This window comes from Phascolarctos cinereus, unplaced genomic scaffold (genome assembly GCF_003287225.1).
Source record: "Phascolarctos cinereus isolate Bilbo 61053 unplaced genomic scaffold, phaCin_HiC Scaffold_4;HRSCAF=312, whole genome shotgun sequence".
In the NCBI taxonomy this organism is placed as follows: Eukaryota; Metazoa; Chordata; class Mammalia; order Diprotodontia; family Phascolarctidae; genus Phascolarctos; species Phascolarctos cinereus.
The window spans coordinates 526,274,788-526,295,374 of record NW_027555847.1 but is presented as its reverse complement, the minus strand read 5'-3'; the positions used below and the strand labels follow the sequence as shown (position 1 = coordinate 526,295,374).

Genomic DNA, 20,587 nt, shown 5'->3' with positions numbered 1-20,587 from the left:
AGCTGTGTGACTCTGGGCAAGTCACTTAACCCCAATTGCCTAAAAAAAAAAAGATAAATTCTTCAAAATGCATTTATTAATATCTCAATTTGTATAGTGAGCTATGATATGCAGTAGGAATATAAAGATACCAAAAATACAGTCTCTGTCTTCAAGTAACTTACAGTATACAAGGAGGTACATATAAACTGCATAAATGAAATATAAATGATTAAAAGGAGACATGACAGGACAAAAAAAGCTGAGCATTCTGAATAAGCGTGAGCAAGAAGACATCTCTTTTAGCTGGGGGCATCAGGAAAAGTTGCATGGAGGCCAGAAGAATTTAAACCGAGTCCAGAAAAGCTCTCGTTTTCTTCCTCTCCTCCCTCCTCCCACCTCTCTCTCTCTCTCTCTCTCTCTCTCTCTCTCTCTCTCTCTCTCTCTCTCTCTCTTTCTCTGACTGTGTCTGTGTCGCTCTTGTCTATATATCTATCTCTTTCTCTGTATTTTTATTTCTCAGAACTTTGCATTGTACAGAAGTGATTAACAAATAATTCTGGAAAGGGTATTCAGTGACAGAATTCTTGTGGGCCAGGTTTGAGTCCTAGCCCATGTATTACATCTATATGTGTCTTGCCACTAATCTTCCATAGAGCCTATTGTACTTTTTCTTTTTTGGAGAAACAGGCATAGTGGATGGAGTACTGAACTTTACATCAGGAAGACAAGGAAAGTCCATTTCAGGCACTTAAAAGCTGTATGATTCTGGGCAAGTCATTTATACATAGAACAATAATATAGATATCAGAATATAATATCTTGTTGGGAGAAGTGGTACAAACCTCTCTAGTTCTGGGACCATTATCATATATACTATATTATTCATCATGGAAGGAATGGCTATATCTAATTGCCTATGGCCTATTTAACCTCCCTGGATCTTTCCAAACAAAAATGCCCCCTCTGGCACCCTCTTCCTCATTTGCATTGTCTTTTTCATTAGCATATAAGCTACTTGAAGGCAGGGAAAGTCATTAATTTCATATTGCTTAGTATAGTGTTTTGCAAATAGTAAGTGCTTAACAATTTTCATTCATTCATTCTTTCATTCAGTTGTTCCTAGTGGATGGATGCTAGATGCCAGAAAACAGTAACAAAATGAAACCATCACTGCTCTCAATGAACTTCAATTCTTTGGGAGAGATAGTATGCACATATATTTCCAGAAAATATTATTGGTTTTATAGCATCAGAGGCATGGATTCTCCCTCTATAAATGTACCTTAAACACTTTCATTCATTAGGTGCATATTTCTCCATGCATGATACCTATTACCATGTGTTTTCTACATGTGCATACACTGTATCTGATTCTTATGTATTTCTACTCTGGTTGTGTGAATTAATGGAGTCTCCTAAACTGTGAGTTAGAAAGCATTCAGTTGGACACACTATGTACTTAGAACTGGGTCAGATTTCTTAATATCCAGGGTGAGGGAAGGTCATATCTCTATGTAAAATGAAAAGGTTGAACTGTATAATTTCTAATGTCCCTTACAGCTCAAGATTCTATGACCTTCAAGATTTCTACCCCTTTTTTGGCTTAAAAAAGCAACACTAATCAAACAGAAATAAATATTTCATGATTGAGTTTTTCCCTTTGGCATATAGAAATAGAAAACATTTTTGATGCATATAGCATTTGAAAATAACATGTCTATTTATTGTTGTGAATAGTGCATTAAAAATTTTCTGAAGAATAATTTATTCATGTGAAAATACTACTCAGTAATTTTGGAAAAGTGAATGTCAACTGGGGTTATTTGCAACATAAATGCCAGTGGTAAAATTTGGTTCTGTCTAAGATCTGTACTCTAAACTGCCTCCTTGACTTTTTCAGAAAATGGAAAATACTAATGTCATTTATCTTAAAAATAATTTTTGGCTGAAAAGTTTTCATTTTCAACAGTAAGAGACTATGTTATCATTATAAAGTTTTGTTTAAAGTTGTTTGGGTTTGAGATTTTAGGAATTTTAAATGAAGAAAATTTGATATTTAGTAATACAAAAACAGATCCTGTCTTACTTTTCTTTTTTCTAAATTGATAAAATTCATTTTTCAGAGGAAAATTGCTTTTCAATCTTGTTCCCATCTTCATGTTTTCTGTTAAGGTAGCCAAGTGCTCAAAATGTTGACTCCATTCCAGTTTGTGAGGCTCAACATAAAATTTTAGCACTAGAGGTAACTTAAATATCACTACTTTTTCACTGAAGACCTTATATAATTTTGGCGCCACCCAAATTTGTCATGGCATATTATTCCCCTCTATGTACTCCAATTAAATTGGATAATTCTATGTTCAGACTTTTCCTCTCATGCCTTTTGATTTCCTTTCTTCATACTTTTTTTCCCCAAATCTGGAATATACTCCTTCCACGTTTTTATCTGTATAATTTCTAAATATTCTTTAGCTCCCACTCAATGCCACACCCTACCTAAAGGATTTTTTTTTACCTAATCATTCATTAATATATTATCTATCAAACCTTACAAAGCAGAACCTCACTGTTCTGTATATTTCTATTACCATATCATGTATTAGCTTCTGTGGTGTGCATAGTACTTAGGACAAACAGTAATTTTGATATCTTTTTGATTTTGTTTCATTTTGTATTCCCAGCACTTAGCACAATGCCTGGCCCATAGCAGACACTTAAATGCTCATGGCATTACTTACTGCTTTTAATTTTGTCAAAGCAATGGATATATTTGACATTCACCTAATGAAATCAGAATAGTCTCATTTCTCCATCTTAGATTTCTGTCAGTTAAGCTGTCAAATTTGTATACATAGATGCTTTATTACTGTCTTTTACTGTCTTTTTAATTTTTCTTTTTTTTTAATGGACATTACTCCAAGGAAAGATGCAAAAGTTCTACCTCTTAATGAACCCTTTCGTGTCTGTTTATAAATGCCTTGGGTGTGAGGAAGTCAAGCCTTTCAAAGATCATTCAAGCCAACAATGGAACAGAAAATTATGGTGGAAGGAAGGGAGGTAAGCACCAATAACTGATAAACAATTGCTGTCAAGCAGCCTGATGCTAATACACATATTCCTCAGTTCTTCATTAAAAAGTCATACATCACATTGAATATTAAGTGTACCTCTGACAAACATTACATTTTTCTAAATCCAGCCTCAATGATAATTCATAGATTTTAAATAAGATTTAATTCAAATGAGTTCCCAGGCCACTGGAGCATGTTTGTGTTTTCTTCTTGGATATATTTCTTTCCTTTTTGTGACAAGTGCCATGGAACATGACCATGTTGCAGTATTCCATATGCATTTGTGATTTCTATAATCTTATAACAATTTTGCTTCTCAGTGTATAAATATATTTATCAGATTTCATTGTTCCCTAAATGAAGAAAACACTTCCATTCATACTTGAAGTACCTGTCTCTCATTTTTTTTTGGTATGTGTGAATATTGTACAATCTGATAAAGATGGCCTAATTTTACATGATTGCTTGAACATCTTCTGACAATGATTTTGCAATAGTCTTCAGTGAAAAACTAAATTCAAAACTTAGAATTATCTTTTTTCCTAATCCTAAGTATTGTAGTCTTTGTATTATCACATCTACAATGTTTATTTTTTAAAATTTTCACTCATAATAATGGTTATTAACTGTTTTACTTTCCTTTTTTTTTATTTGTTTTTGAAAGGCAGTCAGGGTTAAATGTCTTTCCCAGCGTCACACAGCCAATAAGTGTCAAGTGGCTGAGATTTGATTTGAATTCAGGTCCTCCTGACTCCACGCGGGTGCTCTATCTACTGTATATCCACCTGCCCCTATTTTCTTCCTTTATTATTTTTTTTCTTTCTTTTTTAATAGGTTCTTATACCTACTAAATACAGGAAGCTTGTAATACAATTTAGAGACCTTAATAATAACTCTTGTACCTATCAGGTCTTTCTGAATGGATAAATTAGAATATCTGCTCTTTCTATAGCAGTTTACATCTTGCAAAGTATTTTGTATGTATTACCTCATTTGATCCTTGGAAGAACCTTGTGGAATATGTATTACAGGTATTATTATCATCCTCATTTTATGGATAAGAAAACTGAGAGCCAAAGCAATATTCAGGTTTTATTAATCTCTTGAAAGGATTTCCCCCAAAAAAAAATTAAAAAAAGAAAAGATTTCCCCACATTTTCTAAAGAGTAGTGGAAACCACATAATATCCTATTTGAATGCATGTATCTACTGAACAGAAAATATACTTTCCTAGTTTCTTTTTTATTATTATAAAACCTTTGTCTAATATCATAGAACTTAGATCTGGAGATTATCTTCACTTTCTTCATTCCTTCAACAATTTCAGACAGATCATGTCATCCTATTTTTAAACATGTCCCAAAATTATACTCCAAAGACAACTTCAATAGTACATTATTCCTTATATCCTTAGTTGTCCATGAGCTACAGAATAAGTTCATTCCTTTTGGTTACTCTTCATTAGATATGAAGAGCAACTGGGTCAGTATATATGTACACATATACAAACATATGTATATAATGTATATACACACACACATAACATACACATATATATGTATATAGATATACACATATGTATATGTATGTATACATATATAAACAATTTATCTTTTTAAAACAAAAGAAACACATAGCATTTTATAGTATGTTTCTATAGAGACTCTATCTTTAAGATATCACTTCATTTATGAATAAACAAAAACTTTTTAAAATAAAACTAATTGTGGGCAATGATTGCTCAAACATTTTAGCTCAGCATGGTCAAAAAACTAGTAATCCTAGTAACCAGATATTACAGAATGTAATTGTAGGGATTCTTTAAGAAAAATTGAAGACGACATATGATTGAAGGGCTGGAGGGCGGAGTACTAAAATCCTCTCAAATTCTTCATTTATAGAGGGCACAAAAGCTTCTTGATTAACTCCATTTGGCTTTTGCTGCAGGGAACAACAGGCCCATTGGGTCAGTGATGCCCTCTCTTTTACTCCTCTATTTCTGCTTTTCAGATTCCTTTTGTGTTAAGCTCCTTGAAGGCAGGAAATGTCTTTTTCTTACTTGTATCACCAGCACTTAGCACAGTCCTAGCCATAGTAGATGCTTAATATTTATTGAATTAAAATGTGTTTTTATTAATAAGGTGAGTTGTATATCTCTAATAATTTCTCCTGGCAATAACTCTTGATAAGCAAAGGGTGTTTTTGTTTTGTTTTTGACATTTCAATGATCTTGTGTAAAGAAAAAATAATGTGCAAAAAAAAAACCCTTCTCAGTTTTTGTTTATATGTGTTGTAATGTGGAGAAAAAATAGAATCTTTGTCTTAGTTTTTGAAAAGAAAGATCCTACATGTAGAGAAATATGTTCCATTTTTATACTCCCCATAATTAAAAGAGAAGATTCTGACTTTGATAGTCAACATAAAAGTAAGCTGTTTTCCTAAGGAATAAATAAGATTTCTTTGTATAGTGATGTACTAATTTAACATATAACATATAGCATTTAGGTACAATAGGTTCAACATTCATTTATCATGCATTTATTAAAGGCCTCCTAGGTACCAAGAACTATGTCCAGTGCTCAGAATACAAAGGGAAAAAAAATATCAAAAAGTCATCCTTGTAGCTTTACTGAGTCAGCCTCTATAGAAAAAGGCTGGAGAAAACTTAATGACGGTCTTCATTTATTTGGAGGATGTAAAACAGAAAGGTAATAAACTGCTTTTAAATTAAAAATAAAAGTAAAGAGCTTAAACTATAGCACACGTGAAAACCTTGGAAACAGGAAAAAATATACCTCTGAGTTAGCCTGTGAAGTAGCATTTTGGAAGTATTTAAAGATAGAATGATACATTATCTTCCTGAGATAATTTAATAAAAATAGGCTACACGTAAGCATTATTATACTGGACAGAAGAGTCATGAAAATTTTTTTAAACATTAGAGGATAAACTTTATGAGAGCAGAGATATGCATCCAAGTAGGTTCTTACGATATTTAACTTGAGTTTCAGTTCCACTCTGAGTAAAAAAGCAAAAACAAACAAACAAACAAAAACATATGGTCATAGGTAAATTAATACTAAATATGTACAAACTAATTTTGGGGTATGGAGCAGTAACACCTAGGGAAATTAGGAAAATTCTTGTGTCACTTGAGCTAAGCCTTAAGGGGAGCTAGGGGTTTTAAAGGAGGCAAGGTGGAGGATGTTGAACATTTCAAGCATGTAGACAACCTGTACAAATGTACAGATGTGGGAGATATGACGTCATTTACAAGGTACAACATGTATGCCAGTTGACTGCAATGCAGAACACAGAGAAGGTCATAATGTGAAATCCACCTTGAAAGATAGGCTGGAGCCAAAAAGTGAAGTACTTTAAACACTAAATTAATCACATTGTGTTTTTCCATAGAGATCATTGGGAGCCACTGAGTATTTTTGGTCATTGAAATTATATGGTCTGACATATACTTTAAGAATATAAATTTATTAGGGCAGCTAGATGGCGCAGTGGATAGAGCACCTGCCCTGGATTCAGGAGGACCTGAGTTCAAATCCGGCCTCAGACACATAACACTTACTAGCTGTGTGACCCTGGGCAAGTCACTTAACCCCCATTGCCTAGCCAAAAAAAAAAAAGAGAATACAAATTTATTAAATATGTGTAGAAGAGAGGCTAGTTAAGAGGCAATTGCAATATGAGAAGTGAGAGATCTTAAAGCCTAAAGTAGGGTAGTATCTATGAGTTGAGAGAATGTAACAGATGTAATGGAAGTAAAAATCAACAAAACTTGGTAATATATTGGACGTGGGGTTGGGGGTGGGGTAAGTCAAAGTGAATAGTTCGTTGTGACTCTTGGGTTGTAAATTTCGGTGATTGGAATAATGGTGTTCTTAGCTGAAATAGGAAACTTAAGGGGAGGTGTAGATTTAGGGAAGGATACAATTAATTATGTTCTAGACCTATAAGTCTGAGATGCCTGTGGGATATTTCACTGGAAATGTCCAATAAACAATTGGTGATGTGCAACCTGAGTTCAGTTGAGAGATGAAAGCAGAGAGAGGGAGAGAGATTAAGTTCCAGCAGATGGCTAAATAATTGAAGTTCCCCATCACTAATATATTGCATTTTCGTGCCAAGACTGTGATGTTTCCCAAACTGTTCATCTATTTCTGTTCAGATTGTTTGTGGTATATTCCAATAATAAAATCACTCCTGTTTCTACCTTCTTTGACCTTCACTTAAATGCTGTCCATCATTATTTGCCTTCTGATTCCTCAATCTCCTCATATGAACGTACTGTCTTAATAGATAATATAATGCCACCTCACTCACATCCAAAGGAATTGTCTTATCATGATTTTTATCCCACACAGTCTCAATGATACCTGAGATAATAAATTAGCTTCCTCATATTAGGACATCTATTTCCTCTTATTTGTTGCCTAAACTTTGAAAATTTGCATATGGATATTTGAGGCTATGGGCTTTAACTATTTTCCCCCATTTTTAGAGGTTTTTTTCCTCCTGTGAACTTCTGAGTATCTTGATTCCTATTTTCTTATTCCTCATTCTTTTTAGCTACTTTTAAATGGTATTTAATTTATGAGAAATCTGTTTTTTTCTAGTCTTCTCCCTTATCCATTCTTTTCAGTGTCAAGTTCTTGTAACTAGATTTGCAAGACACATGGCAAATGGGAGGAAGGGAAGGAAGGAATAAGCATATATAGTGCCCATTATTCCAAGTCCTATGCTAAGCTCTTTGGAAATCTTATCTCATTTGATCAAATAAATTCTTACCTAGCCTTTGTTAGGTATGCACATCTTTATCCAGGAATCTGTCACTGTTCCATTTTTATGCCTTGGTACAGAACCCATATCCCAAACTCAGACACTGCATTTTTATCTAATTGTGCATTTCTCAAACTATGTCTTTTCCATCTCTTGACTTCAATAATCAATATATAATAAAACAGAGCCTGTGCTCCTATGATCTTCAATTTCTTGTGCATGATTTCGTAATTATTGACAATACTTTTTAGTTTTCTTCAGGTGGTTGGACTAAAAAAAGTCAGAGCGATATAAGATGGGCACTGAAAAACAAAAATAAAAAACAACAACAAAAACCTAAGGGGGGGGGTTCCCAACATAGAGTTGAAAAAGACGATGCCGGATTTCTGTTGGAAAACTGCAACACATTCAAAGATTCCTGGACTTGGACTTAAAGTTACATCTTCAACAAAATATATCCTTAACGGTCCTGTAAGATTGTTCATCATTAATATTATAATCTCAAAAGTGCTAAAATGAAAAATATACCAGTGGGAAATGGAAAGAAACATAGCAATCATTAAGTAGGATGCAGCATATAGCCAACAATGACCTGTCGAGCATAAATGGCTGCAAAGATAATAAGGATATATGTACTAACAAGGTGGGAAATGAGAGACGCATAGAAAAACATAGACAATTGAACAGGAAGACAACAGCTGTAATTTCCATCATAGACCCACCAATCTACCAAAACAAGTAATTCAGCTTTACAGATGAGCCAACATCTATAAATGAGAAAAGTGTGTTCAGTGGAAAGAGTGCTGGATTTGTCAGAAGACTTGAGTTTACTATAGGTATAGTTCAGAGATATTTTAGTAATGTATTTGACAGATTCTTTCATGCTATTTTTTGGAAAAGATAGAGCAGTATGGAATAAAGAGTGGTATGATGGTGTGGAGTCAGAATTGGTTAATAGTTTGATGCTAGCTTAGAAGATCATCTTAAAGGAAGCATTCAACAAGCTAGTCCCCATGTGATTTAAAAAGATTTTTATCCCTGACTTAGATAAAGGAGTAGATGGCATACTTATAAAAAAGTGCAAATGACATAGAGTTGAGAGGAATAGTTATCACTGAATGGCAGATTAAAAGTTCAAGAAGATCTTGACAGTCTAGAATATTGGATCAAATTTAATGAGACAAAATTATGAAGAATAAAAGTAAAGTCTTTGAGGTTTTTTTAAACCATGTTAAATAAATGATGAGGAAGTATGGCTAAACAACAGTCACATGATGGAGTTTTATCATACTTGTAAGCTCAATATGATTCTGTAGCATGATAATTGTAGACAAGAAAGCTAATGCAATTTTAGGCTATGTGAAAAGAGGTGAAATTTCTCAGATTAATAAATGGATATTTTCTTATTCAAATAGAACAGGAATATTATGGTCAGTTCTGAGAACCAAATTTAGGGAAAGACTTTGACAAGTTGGAGGTTATCACTAAGGAAGGCAACCCTAGTTACCAAAGTCTTGGTTGAATACATGTTATATGAGGAGGGGTTGAAGGAACATGGACTTTTTGGCTAGGAGAAGAGATAGGGGGAAATATCAAATATTTGAAAGACTCTCACATGGAACATGGATTAACTTTATTCTGCTGAGCTCCAAAAAATGGAATTAGCAGTAATGGGTAGAAGGTATAAAGAGATAGATGCAAGGAAAAGATCTGATGTAAGGAAAAGCTTCCTAATAATTAGATTTGTGTCAAAGTATGACAAACTATCTCAGGAGGCAATGAGTTCTAATTCAATGTCAAGAGGTCTTCAAAAACATTTGAGCAACTTCTTGTGAGGTATGATGTAGAGGGGCTTCAAATAATAGTGGCTAACATTTATAAAATGCTAAATATGTGAGGCACTGTGTTAAGTGCTTTAAAATTAGTCTCATTCAACTCTCACAATAGCTCTGGGAGATAGGTGCTATTATTATCCCCATTTTAAAGATGAGGAAACTCAGGCAAACAGATGTTAAGTGACTTTCCCAGAGTCACACAGCTAGGAAGTGCTTGAAAGCTGATTTGAATTCAAGTCTTACTGACTCAAGTTCCAGTGCTCTACCCACTATACCACTTAACTTGCCCATAACCTTAACGTGTCCATATGCTTCATATTCATGTTTGGGCTTGATTAGATGGCTTCTAAAGTCATTTCCAATTCAAACTCATATTCTGTGATTGAGTCCTACCTGGAAGTAAGTAGGCATGTGACCTTAGAAAAGACTTAATATCTGAGCCTCAGTTTCCTCATCTATAAAATTGGTTCAATAATAATTTATGCATTACCCCTATGATCTGAGAATAAAAGGAGTTAATATGCATCAAGTTCTTTATGCTATTCATATCCCTAAAGTTAATAATATTAAAGTAGTGCTTAACCATAAATGGATCAATTATTTAAATTTTAAAATATTCTATATTTATTCAGGATATACATTATACTTTGGAACATTCAAAAAAGTTGAGTAAATTTTCAAGTGTTACTGTGAATAATCCTAATATTTATGTAAGTCCATATTTTTAATGTTCAGTCTTTTCTAAAATTAATTCATTATTATCATTAAAAGAAACAAGTTAACTTTGTCACTCAAATTTAGAGGCAAGGGCAGTCTTTTGCAAACCTATTTGACAGAACATTGTGAAGTAACTATATTTCATGACTAGAAAAGACAAGTACTTTTATTCTTTTTTCCCTTTCCTTCCTCCCTCCTTTCTTCCTTTACTTCTCTCTGTATCTCTTTCTCCCTATCTCTCTCTGTATCTGTATCTGTCTCTCTCTTTCTCCCTCCCTCTACCTCCTTCTCCTTTCCTCTCTCTCTCTACCTCTTTCTCTCTCTCTCTTTAATTCTCTTACCATGCCTTATATAAAGTAAAATATTACAATGACTACAGCCCTACAATTAGATTATTTAAGCCAGGGCAATTTTTATGTTCATTAACAGCATTCTTACATATAAAGCTCTAATGAAAATGATATGAAATTAAACAAGTTTAGTGCTTTGAGAAAGAAACTGATCACCTGTGTTGCTAAGGAATTCCCTTTTCCCAGCCCACATAAAGTACTTTTAGAATAATTGAAGTATGCTATACATAGAACATGGGCCAGATGTAGCCTAGCTGATGTACTGATTTAGAATCCAGATTTACTTAATGATATCCTAGCTCTTTGACTTACCATCAATTGTAATTTAAGGATTTAAAAAAAATTTTTTTCCCTCTTTCCAATCAGAAAGAAAAAGTTCACAACCAGATTTTTTCAGTATTTGTAGAAAGTACAAGGTAGGTAACCACTCCGTTGTCTTTCCATAATGACTCTGAAACTCAAGAATACATGATATATGAATTTCTAATAATATTTTTTGAACTCTGCCATGAACTATTTCAGTCTGAGATATTTTACTGAGATAGAAAACATTTAGAATGTATATTTTATTTAATAATTTCTTTTGTGCAAATATTAACAAGATAATTAAATATCTCAAAATATCTTGAAGCTATTTCAATAATGATAATTTTGTATTTTGTTGATTTAAAATGCAAGTTGTACGATCCTTAAAAATAAGATAATTTATATTGGGAGGAGGTATAATAGGGCACTGGACTTGGAGTCAAGAAGACATAGATTTAAGTCTCACCTCAGAAATGTATTAGATGTGTGACCTTGGATGAGTCATTTAGCATTTCTGTGCCTCAATTTACTTATACTATATGCCAAGCACTCTACTAAATTCTGGGGATACAAAAAGAGATAAAAGACAGTTGCTGCACAGAAGGAACTAATCACCCAATGGGGGAGACAGTATGTAAACAAATATAAACAAAATAAGCTATATACAGAACAAATAGGAAATATTTAACAGAGATAAATCACTGGAATTAAGAGATGTTAGGGAAGGTTCCCTGTAGAAGGTGGAATTTTAGTTGAGAAAGGAAGCCAGGTAGATTATTAGTCATAATGGATAAGGGAGAGTATTCCAGGCATGGGAGACAACCAGAAAAAATACCCAGAGCCTAGAAATGGAGTGTTTTGTTTACAGCCAGGAGGCCAGTCTCACCACATCAAACTGTATGTGTAGGAGAGAAGATGACTGGAAAGGTAGGATGGGACTAAGTTATGAAAGCCTTTGAATGCCAAACAGAGCATTTTGTATTTGTTCCTCAAGGAAATGGGAAGCCTATGGAGTTTATTAGGGCAGGGTTGGGGGTGGGCATGAATTAGTGGCTGAATGGAGGATAGATTAGAGTGGGAAGAGTTTGAGACAGGCAGATCCACTGATCCACCAGCAGGTTATTGCAATAATCCAGGTGAGGTGATAAGGGCCTGTATTGGAAGACTGGAATGGTTATTTTTTGTATTCTCTCCCAGTTCTAAAACTATGGTCCTATGAAAGGAAAGACTGATCCATGAAGGTATTTCAGTATTGAACATTTTTGCTACCTTTGGTTTCTGGATGACAGGGTTCCCTGCTTCATATCCTGAAGCACGAATAGTTTTAGTGCTTTCAGGTTCTCCAAATACACTGAGGAAAGCCCAGGATTAATACCAACATCACATTTAAATGATCATGTGTAAGAAACTGTACTCAGCACTCTCAGGGATATTTACTCACAGTGTCATATTGAGTCAAAAAATATGGAGAGGTCCAGAAGTCCCAGGGCTTCCCCCAGATGTCTCACACTATGTTATTCTCTATAGGTAAATTGGCTCTTGAGAGTCAGTTTTAGGAATTACAAACTGAAGAATTGAAAAAAATACCCAGGAACAACTTAGAATTTTCAGGCATCCCCATAACTGAACTACATGTATGATGGAGTACTAAGTCTTTAAAACACAAATTTCAGTGGTATAACTATTGGCAGACAAGGAACTCTACTCATGTTCAGTGTAGAGATATAGGACAGCTTTCAGGCTTCCACAACCATTCTGTTACTGAATTGCAAACCAAAGATTCCCAGATTAAATGAAATGGATTCAATGATTCTTCACTTTCCTACTACTACTACCCCTACTCACACCCTCCCCCTAAAAAAGAGTGACTGATCATATAGAGGACTTCAAGGTAGTATCTTTTAGCTACTTTGGAAATGAGATCTGTTGACCCAATATCCTCTATGCAATTTGTCAAACCCTGAAAATATATGATCAAAGAGTCGCAGAAGTTATGCAACCTCTGTTAACTGAAAAATTCCAAAGAGCTCACAGAGATGATATCCTTACTTAATTGTGAAAAAAAAACAAAACGAAGCAAAAGAGCTAACAGTGGTTATAAGCAAAAAGCATTCCATTGGAAGAAGGAAACCAGACATGCGTGCTGGGGTCTTCTCTGGGAGAAGGCCCACTTCAGAGTGGCTGAGCCTTGATACATGTAATGGTGGCTAGACAAAGAAATATGTGGTGAGTTGTAGCTGTGGCAATGAAGGGGTAATAGCAACAATGAAGCAAGTTTGATTCATAGAAGGGCTTCATCACTGGAACATGGTTCCTGCAGGTACTTGTCCTAGCTCAGGGACTACCTGGAGCTAGTGTGAAACAATTCTAGGATTTTGCTACAGTGGAGTTCATCCAGAGGGTGAGTACAAAGCATTGTTGTTATGCCAAACTCAAGGCACAGTTTACTTGCTGGGCCTTAGTTCTGGAAAACAGGGTATCTTCTAATAGTAAAAAGAGAGGAGTGAAAAGAGAGGAGTGGTCTTGTCATAGGGATCCTGACGGGTTTTCCACTGCATTTTCAATTTAATACATTGTACTGGGAAGATTTTGGTTTTCTTAAAGCATTTTGAATCAGTTGCACACTTCAGGAACAAACAAGATATTAAATGAAAGATTTTATACTAAAATTTCCCTTGACTCATAGAGGGTGGTGGGGACACATCTCTATTCTAGAACACTTTTTTAAAAAATGACAACAAAATAAATAGGTTTTCACTAGACTTTTGTTGTTACTATTGCTGTTGCCATTGTTTTCTACCATGTAAAGCTCACTCTGAAGGAGCTACTCAGATCTAAAATTAGTGTGGCTATATTTCTCTGGACTGCAGCCTGAGACTGAGACATACACAGTTTTAATTGCATCCAATTAGTGTAAAAAATTTAAACCATAATTGGAGGAAATTATTTTTCACCTGTGCATGAGATGGAGTGTTTGTTTCTTTCTTGCTTGCTTCCTTTCTAAATATTCCTCAAAAAGAAAGCTGGTTCACAAAATGTTTAAATCCAACCTTTACCAATTTAACAGAAACTGTTAGGTAAGTAAGAGGATGGCCCAGGAGATCAGGATGAATCAATAAAGATCGACTCTCCTTCTTAAACTCTGTTCAAAGCTTAACAAAAATCCACTTCCAACTTTTGGAAGGGTCAAACATTTAAAAGAAAGCGAATTGAAGATGATGCATTGTATCTATTATTAAGTAGAAACTCTGTCCTTGATTATGTTTCTACCAATTGTAATACTAAATAGACCAAACTGAATTTCAGTACGTCACCTGAAAGAAATTTTTAGGTATGAGGTAAAAAGTATGCTTTCTGTCCTTGAATTATACCACAGAGGCTGGTGGTAGTTTAGATGTTAAAATAATTAAATCCTCAATTATGTTCAACATTAAAAAATATTTTTGAATATTTCTGTTATAAATAAAATAATGACACTTTTAAAACCAAAACTTCGCAAGATAATTTTTTCAGTGTTATTGAGAGAGTACCATTTTTCAACACTTGCGGAAGTATATTGTTTCTAATCTTGAACTACATAAGATCAAAAATATATCTGAAAATAGTATCATATCAGTTTCTTGCTGTGTAAAACTTAGAACTCTCCAGAGTTGGTTTGAATAATCCCTCAATACTTTATTAACTGTATTTGAACTGTAGCCTCAGAATCTCTAGAGGATAGTGATTTGTACTGTATATTAATTTTATGTCTATTATAAACCACACCATGTCGTATGTTATCCTGATGAGATACACCCCCAGACTGACTTTCCTAGGGGAAATTTGATATAAGAGTAAAGTCTACCTTCAAGGGAAGACATAATTTTTAAAAAAATTAAATAATGCAAGCATTCTCCTCCCTCCATTCCTCAAAGCAACCCCTGACCTGTAGCTGCAGATTGCAGTTAATTAAATGTCAGCTATATTTAAATTCATAAGCCACCAAATATATCACAAAATCCTTATTTCTAAAAATTTCAGACATTCAAAGATTCCTGTGGTTAAAACATTGTAGTGATTCACTAGAGAAATTAAATTTAAATATCTCTTCCAAAATAAGCCAGATAAACTCTCCCTCTGAATGTAGGTCCATGTTCACACACATACACAAAGACCCACAGATCCAAAGATATGTTTTACTAAGCAGTTGGGTGGTGGGTGACAAATCCTTCTGGAATCTAAAGTTTATTAATGTTGAGCAATTTGGAAAACAAATAACATTTTTAAAATGTTAGGACATTTAGCTGATTGAAATTGGTGTTTGTTGCACAAGACGTATGATGAAGTAACTGTAGTACTACTGCCTTATGGAAAAGGAATTGGATTTATTTTTCTTGGGCTGAAAGGGAGAAATGCTATTAAAATCTAACATTTTTAGTTCTCTAAGTTTACAGAGAGACAGATCTGTGTGCAGCATGTAGTAAAAGTATTATTACCATTTTACAGGTGAGGAAACTAGAGAAAAATGAGGTGAGGCCATATGGAAAGAATATAGATTTAGGCTCAGAAGGACATGGGTCTGACTCTCAGGTCTACAGATTGCTTCTGCATGACTATGGGCAAGTCCCTTAAACCTTTTGAACTCTAGTTTCCTTAGTTGTGAAGTGAATGGTGAAACTAGATCAGTGTTTCTTAAACTGTGGATTGTGACCCCATATCAGGTGACATAACTGAATGTGGAATCATGAAAAAATTTGATGACAGTAAAAGGTTTCTGAAAGTGCAACAACCAAAAACTAATTCAAAATTAAGAGTAATGAATCCAAGGTGTTTCTAAGAGCTTTGCCTATGTTACATTGCATGACTTCACTGCAGCCTTGGTTCTGAACATGTAACATGCACACTTTGCACTGCACACAGTGTCATGCCACACATTGCCAGCAAACACTGCTAGAAACACCTTGGCTAAGATTTAAGATTATTGTATGTTATGAATTTCAGTGTTTTTACTGTACATACAAAATATTCTGCATGGAAAATAAAGACTTGTAATATTTTCTTGCCATCATGCCTCAACATGTGAGTATCAAATTAGTATAACTTTGGATTGTATTGTGCTAGAATGTTTGATTTTAAAAATTGCTATCATCTCTTTCTTTTACAGAAACATAAGTGTTTAATTAGGGAAGAGAAAAGCCTTTTAATAATATTTCTCTATCATTACTACTGTATGTGTATGTAAGTGTGAACATTAATTTTTTTTAAAATTAAGCACAAACAAATGCAATTTCATAAACTAAAGCTAGTGTTTATTTGGGAAATTATTAGCAATATTTATTTATACTTACAACAAAAAATATTTTTCTGTTATGGATAAGTGGCTAAATTTAGACAGAAGAGGTAAAAACACTGATGACAGTGAAGTAGCGTCTTTGCTACCACATGGTAGTACACCTAAATTGACAAAAAAAGGAAAATATGTTGAATCAGTTTTATAATATGCATTTACTTCTAATGATGATGATAATGGTGTAGGAAAACCTTTTTGACTAATTTGTAATGAAGTTTTGGCTGTGGAGAGCATGAAATCAGCCAAACTAAAATGACATCTTAACACCAAGCATGCAGTGTACTGCAATAAACCAAAGGATAAATTTGAATGACTTTTAAAATAAAGAAAGACAATATTTTAAGAAATTTGTTACTGTCAGTGAAAAGTATTTACTTCCATCTTACAAAACTTCTCATTTAATTGCAAAAACTAAAAAGCCCTACATGATAGAAGATCTCATGCTACCTGCTGCTATTAAAATGTCAGAAATAGTTCATGGGAAAGTGTATGGGGATGAAATTCATAAAATTCCTTTATCAAATGATACTGTTTCCAAAAGAACTTCTGAAATTAGTAAAGACCAATTCCAGGAGCTTATTACCAAGGTTAAGGACAGCCCAAAGTTTGCAATTCAATTAGATGAAACAACTGCTATTTCATGGCACATTTGTTACTTTATATAAGATATGTTTATGAAGGAAGCATACATGAGGAATTATTGTTCTGTCATACTTTGGAAGGGCCGACAAGAGGGAAACATATATATCTTAAAGTTGATGAATTTTTCACAAATGAAGATTTACAATGGGAAATTGTGTTGGAGTTTGTACAGATAGTGCTAGAAAAATGATGAGCAAAAAGGTTGGATTTGTAGCAAAAGTTAAAGCTAGTAGCAATGAACATTTTTACTCACTGCTGGATCCATCAGGAGGCACTGGTAGCCATAAAATATATCACCAGAGTTAGATGTTCTGCTATGTCATACTATCAAAATCATTGACTTCATTAAAATCAGAGCCCTCAGCAGTCATTTGTTTTCAAACCTTTGGAAAGACATGGACTCTGATTACAAAAGGTTATTACTGCTTGCAAAGGTCAGGTGGCTGTTAAGAGGGCAAAGTTTGAACACATTACTGAAACTGAAAGATGAAGATGTTGCATTTTTGACTGAGCAGAAATCCCATTTTATTTTTTTTCATAATGAAATACGATTTTCAAAACTGTGTTATTTGTCAGATATTTTCAAAAAACTCAGTGATTGAAACATGCCACTTAAAGGAAGAAATGTAACATTTATGTTAAAAAGTAAAATTGAAAGTTTTACTTAAAAAGTTAACATATGGAAGAATAGGGTAGAAAATAGTTCTTTAAAAATATTTACAGCTCTAGATGATTTTATAACTGAAAATAATCTTCCCAAAGTTTTAATTGTAAGAGTTGTAACTGATCATCTGAAGCTCCTGGAGACAGTTTCAGAAATACTTCCCTTAAAATTTTGATTCTAAAAATCTAAGTTGGATTCATAAACCATAGTCAATTGAAATTTAAAAAAAAAAGTTAGTCATTTGCCATTAAAAGTTCAAGAAGAATTTGCCTGGTTATCAAGTGACAGAGGTTTAAAACTTGTGTTTCCTAAAACAATTGTTCAGTGAATTTTGGCTTAGGATTAGGGCAGAATTTCCAAAAATTTCTGAAATGGCCCTAAACATACTGCTGCCATTTTGTACTATGTATTTATGCTAAGCAGTGATCTCAGCATTGATGATTATAAATCAAAATATCGATCAACTCTGAAAAACATTGAGGATGCTCTACATCCTGTAGTATCAAATATTCTGCCAATATTTAATTCTTTATGTAAAAATAAACAAGTACATCCATCTCATTAGTATGCAAATTTGCTTTCATCTTTAATAAAAGGTGAGATTATATGTATACCAAAGAATTGTTTTTAAAATAATCTTCTTTATGATTTATTATCAGCAAATGTTTGAATTGTATACCTCTTTTATATACCTATATCCCAGGGTCTTATAAAAATTTCTCACTGAAAAGGGGTCCAGAGTGGAAAAAGTTTAAGAAGCCCTGGACTAGATGTCCTCCGAGGTTCTTTCTAAATCCACATTAACGATAGATAACATACTTGATCACATGACTTGACCAGGGTCCCACACTTAAATGTCAGAGCCAGCTTTGAAAGTCCAATCTTTCCTCATCCTGACTGAGTCTTACACTCTCAACTTTACTACACTATTTCTTTCAATGGCTGGAAACTGCTGAGCTGAATAGTTCAGATTAATTTAAGAAAACAGTTTCTTAATCCCAAGTGGAATAGGCTCCTTCCAAAACTACCTTTCCTAGAAGTCTTCTAGAGGACGATAAATAATCAATTATTCAGGGGTTTTTTTTTTGCTTGTTTTGTTTTGTTTTTGTGGAAAGTTATCATATTAATAAAAAGATCAAGGGGGCAGCTGGGTGGCACAGTGGATACAACACTGGCCCTGAATTCAGGAGTACAAGAGTTCAAATCTGTCCTCAGACACATAACACTTACTAGCTGTGTGACCCTGGGCAAGTCACTTAACCCCATTGCCTAGCCAAATAAAATAAAATAAAAAGATAAAATTCCAAACCATGGAACACAGGATATCATCTCATCTAATTATGCATATTTTGCAGATGAGAAAACAAAAATTTACGGAGGTTAAATGATTTTTCCTAAAATAAGAGGGAGGCAGACATTCATAGAAAGCCTACTGACGGCTTCTCTGCCAACGCCGGCGGTGGAATCGGGAGCTGCCTTAGGGACCAGAGGGGCAGCGGCCCAAGCCAGAGACTAGCCCCGCGGGGCCCTGAGCGAGCTCGGCGGGGCAAGCTGGACCAATGTGCACATGGAGCAGAGCAGTCAGAAGATGAGAGGGCTGCTGAGGAGGCAGTCCTGAAGATCTGCAAAGCTGTGCTGCTCCTCTGTCTGCTGCACTTCCTCACGGCAGTCATCCCCTACTTCGACGTCTACCCCCACCACCTTCACTTCTTCGGTTGTTTCAGTGCCCAAGGCTGCTGGACTCCAACTGCACCCTTGCCATCCCTGGCTGCCACCACCGGAAGCGGCACCAACTGCTCCCGCTCAGACTGTCCAGCCCCTAGCATGGAGGCTCTGGACACGTCCACACTGACTCTCCTGCCCCTGACACCTTGTGCTGACATGCAGCCAGGGTTAGTGGGCTAGCTGCTAATTGACTTTAGTTCACCCATGCCAATACATCGGGTCCAGCAGGAGAACCCAGACTTGCAGGGGAGGAGGGAGAGTGCCGCATCCCCTCTGACTGCATCCTGCGGCAAACCGTGGTCATCTTCATTTTCTGCAGTACGCGAAAGCACCCCCTTAGCTATTGGCTGCACTGCATGCACCCTATCCTGCGGCTGCAGGGGCTATGCTACAGCATCTTTGACGTCAGCCAGCATGGGGGGAACAAGTTCCTCAGTGCCGACACTCTTACAAGCGCTGAAAGAAGACCCTGTTTAGGACTGCTCCCTGTTAAGCGTCTTGGGCCTGGTGCCCACGGACGACCAGATTGTCTACCATTTGCGGGGAGCAGCCTCTCCACTTGGCCATCCCTAAGTTGACAAGTTTCATTTCCGACTGCCTTATGTCTGTTGCTTGGAGAGGGAGGAGGGAAAGGTCAGGTCTGAGCAAGGTCCAGTTCCGGAATATCAATGGTTTCCCCAGTGAGTACTAGCGCTGAAGGTGAAGAGACCCATTTCCCTCTCAGGGACGCAGGTCTCACGCCCAGACATCTGCGCTGGCCGATATCTAATGATGAAGCAAGATCTGGAAGAGCACAACCAGCCTAACTTGTGGAGGTTCATCAACACGAAAATGCCTCTGATGTGGGATGACCTTGTCTTGGTGCATAGCGATGTGCTCTAGGTATCCAAGCAGCCACCCTTCACCAACATTGCTGTGGACATTGGCCTGGAGGACCGGACTGGGGAGGGAGGGGTGATGGTGACTGCCTGACTACATAAGAACTGCCTGTTTCCGCTGTCCCTGCCTTCCCTCCGGCGCCTCAGGTCCTACCAAGGTGGGATCTGGAGTTTTCTAAGATTATTAAGACCAGAGGAGTCCAAGCTCACTCAGCACCATCTTGTGGGTTGCTATCTGTATCTTGTCCCAACAATTTCAGTTTCCTGGGATTCTCTAGCTTCTTGTTACCCTGT

At 35.4% G+C, this 20,587-nt stretch overlaps 1 pseudogene; it reads left to right on the top strand.

Moving 5' to 3' along the window:
* Positions 1-8,222: 8,222 nt before the first annotated feature.
* Positions 8,223-20,297, top strand: LOC144456571 (beta-1,4-galactosyltransferase 2 pseudogene; annotated as a pseudogene).
* The last annotated feature ends 290 nt before the right edge of the window (positions 20,298-20,587 follow it).